Here is a 7,656-nt window from a genome sequence, read left to right as displayed (position 1 = left end):
TAAGTGTCAGTAATAAATAAAATTAAAAATATGTGTACTTACTGGTATAGTAAGTCCTTTTCTAGATATCTGCCCCCGAAAAGTGACCTCACCTGTGCTCAAACGGGCAAGAGTAAGGATATTAATATCATCATTGCTTATAAGAGCAAAAAGTTGCACATAAGTTCTTCAGTAGTAGATTAGTTATAAATTACATTATTTTATTTTCTTTCTTTATTTTTTTGAGACAGGGTTCCTCTCCGTTGCCCTAGGCTGTAGCGCAGTGGTGCAATCATCATAGCTCACTGCAGCCTCCAACTCCTGGGCTCAAGCAATCCTCCTGTCTCATCCTCCTGAGTAGCTGAAGTCCCACCATGCCCAGCTTTTTTTTTTTTTTTTTTTTCCATTTTTTGTAGAGATGAGGGTCTTTCTATGTTGCCCAGGCTAGCCTCAAACTCCTGGCCTCGAGCAATCCTCCCACCTTAGCTTCCCAGCATGCTGGGATTACAGGCATGAACCACTATGCCTGGCTGTATTCTTATATAGTATGGAACACAAATCCTTTTTTAGCAGCAGCTAAAACAAATGAGGATGATCCCTGTGTAGTGACATGTAGTAATTCCTGAAGCATATTAAATGGACAAAGCAAACTACAGAAACAGCATTTGACTATTTATAGAAAGCAAAACCATCTATTTCAAATCAATAACTGCCCTCCCCCCAAAAAAAACCAAGAATTTCTCCAAATAGTTGAAATCTAAAAACCACAATTCCAAATAATCCATGAGTCAAAGAGAAAGTCTCAGGGGAAAATAAAAATACATGTTATTAAATTAAAATGAAAATACAAACCGACTGGTAGGTTGAAGCTAAAAAAGAGTTCTGAGAAGGAAATTTATAGCACTAAATACATGAGCAGAGGGGCAAAGTCCCCAATCATTAAGCTTCCACCTCAAGAAATTTTAAAACAAATAGCAAAATGAAGCCAAAGGAGAAGGAAGTAAATAACAAAGATAAGAGCAGAAATCAATGAAATTAAAAACAGAAAAATGATAGAGCAAAATCAACAAAACTAAAAGATGGTCCTTTGAAAAAGGTTACGAAAATTGATAAACCTCTACCAAGATTGACAAAGAAGAAAAGAGGAAAAAACAAATGATTAATATCATGAATGACACAGGGGAAGTCACCACAGACCCTGCAGACACCAGAATAATAATAAGGCAACCCCATAAACCACTCTCCACTCACAGATTTGATGAGTTGGATGCAACGGATGAATTCCTTGAAAAGTACCAACTACCACAACTCACCCAGTATGAAAAAGATAATTTAAATATCCCTATAACTATTAAGGAAATTGAATTCATAGTTTACAATCTACAGAAAAGGAAATCTCCAGATGGACTCACTGGAGAACTCTACCAAGTATTTAAAGAAAAATTCATACCAATTTTATACAATCCATTCTAGAAAATAGAAGAGGCAAGAATATTTCCCAACAAAGTTTATGAAGCTAGTATTAGCCCGATACTAAAATCAGACAAACACAGTTCAAAAAAAGAAACTTGTGGGCCAATGTCCAGCACGAATATAGAGTCAAAAATTCTTAACAAAATATTAGCAAATAGAATCCAGCAATATATAAAAAGAATTATACACTGTGACCAAGTAGAATCTATTGCAGGCATGCAAGGCTGCTTTAATCTTTGAAAACTGATTAACGCAATCTACCACATTAACAACCTAAAGAAAAATATTACATGATCATATCGATTCATGCAGAAAAAGCATTTGATAAAATTCAACATCTATTATGAAAAAACTCTCAGAAAACTAGGAATGGAGGGGAAACTTCTGCAATTTAATAAAAAGCATCTACAGTCTATGGCCATACCACCCTAAACATGCCTGATCTCATCTGATCTCAGAAGCTAAGCAGGGTTGGGCCTGGTTAGTACTTGGATGGGAGACCGCCTGGGAATACCAGGTGCCGTAGGCTTTCTTTAAAAAAAAAAAAAAAATTAAAAAAAAAAAAAAAAAAAAAGCATCTACAGAAAGCCTCCAGCTCACAGACTTAATGGTGAAAGACTGAAAGCTTTCTCCCTAAAACTGGGAACAAGGCAAGAATTTCCACTCTCACCAGTGCTGTTCAAAGTGGTTCTGGAAGTTCTGTTCAGAAAATGAAAAGTCATACAGTGAAAAGGAAAAAATAAAATTTTCCTTATTTGCAGATGACATAATACTCTGTGTAGAAAATCCCAAGGAATCTAAAAAAATACTTGTAGAACTAATAAGTGAATTCAGCAAGGTCGCTATACATATGACCACATTACAAATATCAATTGTTTTCTATACATTAACAATAGATATAATAAAGTATAATGCCATCTTACCATTCCTCAAAAAATGAAATACGGAGGGGCGAAACTAACAATACATGTATAGGACTTGTACACTGAAATCTACAAGTTGCTTGTGAAAGAAGTTAAAGATCTAAATTAATAGAGAGACACATCATGTTCATGGATTGGAAAATTCAACAGAGGAAAGTTGTGATTTTTACCTAAATTGGTATGTAAGCTTTAACACACTTTCTATCAATATTCTAACAAGATCTCTTTGTAGACATAGACAAGATTTTTATAAAATTCATATGCAAAGGTGAAGAACTATAATAACTATAGCAACTCTAAAAAAAGAAGTGGGAAGAACAATGCTACCTCATAACAGACTTATATAGTGACAGTAATCAATACTGCCAGCTATTGGCAGATGGGTCAACACATGGATTAATAGCACCAAACAGAGGACCCAGAAATAGTCCCACACAAGTATGCCCAACTGATTTTTGCCAAAGTGCAAAGATGATTCAATGGGGAAAGGAAATGGTGGTGGAGCAATTGGGCATCCATATGCCAAAATTGATCCCTAACTTAAATTTCATGCCTTGTACCGAAATTAACTCAAAATGGATGATAGACTGAAATATAAAATATAATTTTCTAAAACCTTTAGAAAACAAAATATAGGAGATTTGGGGGATCTAGGTCTCAGTAAAGAATTCTTGGATTTGATACCAAAAGCACAAAAAGAAATAAAAAATCAATAAAATTTACTTCATCAAAATGGAAAACATTTGGTCTGTGAAAGACCGTACAAGAGGATGACAAAAGCTACAGACTGTGAGGAAATATTTGTAAAGCACATATCGGACCAAGGACTCATATCTAGAATATATAAAGAACTCTCAAAATTCAACAGTAAAATAAAAATCAAACAATCCGATTAGAAAATGGGCAAAACCACAAAAGACATCTCACTGAAGAGGACATACAGACAGCAAATAAGCACATGAAAAGATTTTCGGGGCATCACTAGCCAGTGGGAAAATGCAAATTTAGACTGTTATGAGATACCCGTGCACACCTATCAGAACAGTGAAGATAAAAATAGTGACAACACCCAATGCTGGCTATGATGTGGAAAAACTGATGTCTCAAGACACGCTGGTGGGAACGTAAGACGATAAGCAGGGCTTATCTTTAAAAATTAAACACACCGCGAGAATACAACCCCCCCAGTTACACTCCTGGGCATTTATCCCAGGGAAATGTAAACTGACGTCTGCGCCAATGTCTGTACGTGATTGTTCATAGCAACTTTATTTTTAAAAGTCAAAATACTGAAATGATGAAAGTTAAACACACTGGAAGATATCCATGCACTAGAATACTGCTCAGCAATAAAAAGGAATGAACTATTGATATACACAACAACTTGGATGGTTCTCAGGAGCATTAAGCTGAATGAAAAAAGCCAATCTCAGAAGTTCCCATACCGTACGATTCCACTTGTATAATGTTCTTGAAATGACAAAATCATAGAGATGGAGAACAGGTTGGGGGTGGCCAAGGCTATGGATGGTGGAGTGGGCGGTGACTAAATGAGGGTGGCAGGAGAGAGATCTTTGTGGTGTGGACAGTTCTGTGTCTTGACTGGGGCAGGGGGCTACATGAATCTACATACGTGAAAAATAGAACTACACACACATCGTATTAATCCCAACGTTAATCTCCTGGTTTTGAAATTGTACTTAGTTATGTAAGACATAGTCATTGGAGGAAACGGGAGGGAGGGCACACCGTAGCTCTCTGTAATAACTTTGCAACTTCCTGTGAATCTGTAATCATTTAAAAAATAGAAAGTTTCAAAAATTGCAATGAGATACCACTACACACCTATTAGAATGGCTAAAATTAAAATGACAGTAACAAGTGTTGGCAAGGCTGTGGAGGAACTGGAAGCCTCATGCACGGCTGGTAGCAATGTGAAGTGGTGTGGCATCTTTGGAAAACAGTTTGACGGTTTCTTAAGAAGTGAAGCATGCACCTACCTACAACAGGATTTAGCTACTCCACTCCAGGTGTTTACCCAGAGAAATGAAAGGCTATATCCACACAAAAACTTGGAGAAGAATGTTCCTTGCAGCTTTCTTTGCAATTGCCTGTGTCGGAAACAACCCGTACGTCCATCAGCAGTGAACCCATCAGCAAATCGTGGCACATTCAGACAATGGAAGCTGCTGAACAATGAAAAGAATGAACTATTGGGACATGCAACCTCATGGACAAATCTCAAAATCCTTATGCTGAGGACGAAGCCACACAAAGACGAGAACATACTGTTATATATAAAATTCCAGGAGAGTGATTAGGTCTTGAGAGTGGAGAGCTCAGGAGTGGGATCACTACCCGCATAAAAGGGCTTCCAGGCAGCCCCTTCCCCGTCTGGCACGTGAGGGGACATCTGTGAACCAAGACTCAGACCTCACCAGACGCTGAATCCGCCAACTCATCGACCTTCCAGCCTCCGGAGCTGAGAGATGATTGCTGTTTGTAAGCTGCCCCTATGGTGTCTGCCACACCGCCCGGCCGGTCCAAGACAACAGGAGACAGTAAGGAGAGCACTTGAGGAGTAAAAATCTTGTCTTTACCACACAGACCCCTGGTGGTGCCAGAGAGAACCCTGCAAGGACGAGGAGGAGTCCGGGAAGCAAGAGGAGAGCCAAGGAGGTCGATGCCACCGTCCCGTCTGCCACGAGCCGACCCAGGACAGGTGATGCCATGAATTGTCTCGGTGATGTGGGGACCAAGGGGTAGCAGATCGTTATCAGAAAGCGACACTCCTAACAAGTGTCCTTGAGTCTGTGCAAACCCAGAGACGGAGGGGCACACGTTTCCTGGCAGTCAGGACTGTACAACCTGCATTTTAAAGTCCCCCGGGCTGGTGGGGAAGGCACCCTCGCAGGCCCGGGGTGTCCAGCGCTGCACTGGGGCCGGCTGGCGGCATCGAGCGTCACCTCGCTCGGGGACAAGCCCGGCAATTTGAAACCAAAGCACACGTCCTTCCTGGGAGTGAGTGGGTGCAAACCCTTCTCCTCTTTCTCGTTAGAAAGGGAGATTGTGCGAGAGACGGCACGGCAGGGCCGCGGGGCGGGAGACACGTGACCAGCAGCTGAGTGACTCACGCAGGGACGGTGGAGGCAGCTCTCGGTGCCTGGCCCCCTCCAGGCCATGACATGAACGTCTTTCCAGCCTGACCACCAAGACACGAACGCTGCTGGCGCCCGTGTCCCGCCCCTGCTGCTGGGAGTCTGCCTTTGTTTCTCCAACTGCAGGCGGCCTTCCTGGCCTCTGTGGGGGGTGGGGGGTGGTCCCCACCTCCTGGGGGGATTAACAAGGGGTGGGGAGGGGCCCGGCCCCTGCTGGAATCTGGGGACCCTGACACAGGCCTGGGCGCAGGGCATGGAGGGCTATGGGGTGGTGGCACCCAGCGGCCCACCCCACTCAGCCATCGCTGGTCCGGGCTGGGCAGCCGACTTGAATCCCCAAGGCAGGACGAGGCCTCGGCAAGGTCAGGAAGGTGTTCCAGAAGGTTCCCTGCCCAGCCAGCCCCGGGTCACTGGGTTCGCCAGGCCACTGCCAGGGATGACGGGGGGTGCAGAGAGGGGTCAGACACCGCTTGACCTCAAGGAACTGGCAGAACTGAAACGGAGGAGTTGAGACACAACAGAGAACAGACTCAGACGCCACTGACGCCCTGGCCACCTCCAGGGTAGATGCGAGTGCAGTCGGAACCGTCCTGCCCCTACGGTGGCGCCAGGGACGCTCGCTCTCGCGGCTGCTGCTGTCGCCAGTGTTTGGGGCACACGCCAGCAGGAGGACGGCGCAATGCGTGCAGGTGAGGGAAGGGCCCGTCGGTCATGACACAGGTACGGAAACTTCTGGGCACACACACGGCTGGGCAGGGGACGTTAGAGATTTCCAATCATAGGACATAAGGCCAGAATTGCCCGGCCCACGGTGGCCGGCCCCAGCCTTCCCTGTCAGCCAGGGATCTGCAAGGAACAACGCTCATCCCTGAGTGAAGGTCGCCGAGCGGCTGAGGGTCGTGTCCCTCCTCCCGAGGTGACCGCAGCAACGGTGCCAACGCCTGCGGGTGCCCTTCCTCCCCCGCAGTGTCGGCAGTTAGCTCGGAAAATCTGATTTGTGTATAAACAAAACAGCGCCCAGAATCCCAGCACTTTGGGGCGTCGAGGTGGGAGGATGGCCCAAGAGTTGGAGGGTACAGTGAGCCGTGATCACCACACTCCAGCCCAGGCGACAGAGCAAGACTCCGTCTCAAAAAGTAAATAAATAAAATGAAACAGAATGAGAACAACTTGAGCATGACGAGCTTTATGGATCTGTAAGAAGCAACCCTGAGGGAGAACCTCAAGCCGGCTGTGACCTTTGCCAGGGTCACCAACATGCATTTGTTCTGCCACTTCTACACGCTGGGGACAGAGACGTGACTAAGACAGACGAGGTCACTGTCTTCACAGCGCTGACATTCTGGGGGAAGGGACAGACAGAAAACCGATGAATAAGGTCATTTCAAATAACCAGGTCGGTGTCGGACAGAGCGGGGTTCAGGAATGAAGAGACCCGTGGCTGAGCGAGGCCCTTCCGGGAGCAGCTGGGACCACTCAGCGAGGACACGGCCGGGCAGGACGTGAGCTGGTCACACTCAGGCCACAGTGAGTCTTGGGCTTAGCATCTTTTTTCCTCCACCACGTCGTCCAATGCGTGATTGAACTTTAACACGTCATCACCCTCCCCGCCCCACGCCAGCTGCAGAACCATCGCACGGGGACCCATCGCGGGGGGCCCGTTGGTAGCCAGTCACTGCCTCGGATCTGAGCAAGAAGAACATTGAAATGAAAAGAGACCCTTTGCTTCCACGGCAGCTGCATTTGGTCCAGATTCAAAAATACAGTCTAAATTTCTAGAAAACCCCACAAAAGGAGACCGTCTTTCCTGATCTAGAGAACTTCGGTTTCTCACAGCTAACTCTGGATGAAATGGACTCTCTCCAACACACTGGCACGGGAGCCCAGAAATTGAATTTGTCTGAATGCATTAAATTTCTGCATTAAATATATTAATCCATTAACTGCATTAAGTTGCTGCATAGTGTCAGTGTAAGGCAGTTTATTTATCCAGTCTGCTACAAACGGGCATTTCGGTTATTTTCAGCCACTGGCTTTTACAGTCAGTGGGATGGACATGCAGGGCTCGCTGCTGGTGCACCAGCTCCAGGGTGGGGCCCTATTATGAATAAAATGCAGACCCC

The 7,656-nt window shown here is 45.0% G+C and overlaps 1 non-coding gene across 1 annotated transcript; it reads left to right on the top strand.

Moving 5' to 3' along the window:
• The first annotated feature begins 1,862 nt into the window (after nucleotides 1-1,862).
• LOC138394884 (5S ribosomal RNA) lies at nucleotides 1,863-1,981 on the top strand. The gene has a single exon (XR_011235408.1). It is a non-coding gene; the product is annotated as a 5S ribosomal RNA (ribosomal RNA).
• Nucleotides 1,982-7,656: the final 5,675 nt, after the last annotated feature.

Source organism: Eulemur rufifrons, chromosome 14, assembly GCF_041146395.1.
Source record: "Eulemur rufifrons isolate Redbay chromosome 14, OSU_ERuf_1, whole genome shotgun sequence".
NCBI classification, from domain to species: Eukaryota; Metazoa; Chordata; class Mammalia; order Primates; family Lemuridae; genus Eulemur; species Eulemur rufifrons.
This window is presented reverse-complemented; position numbering and strand designations above follow the sequence as displayed.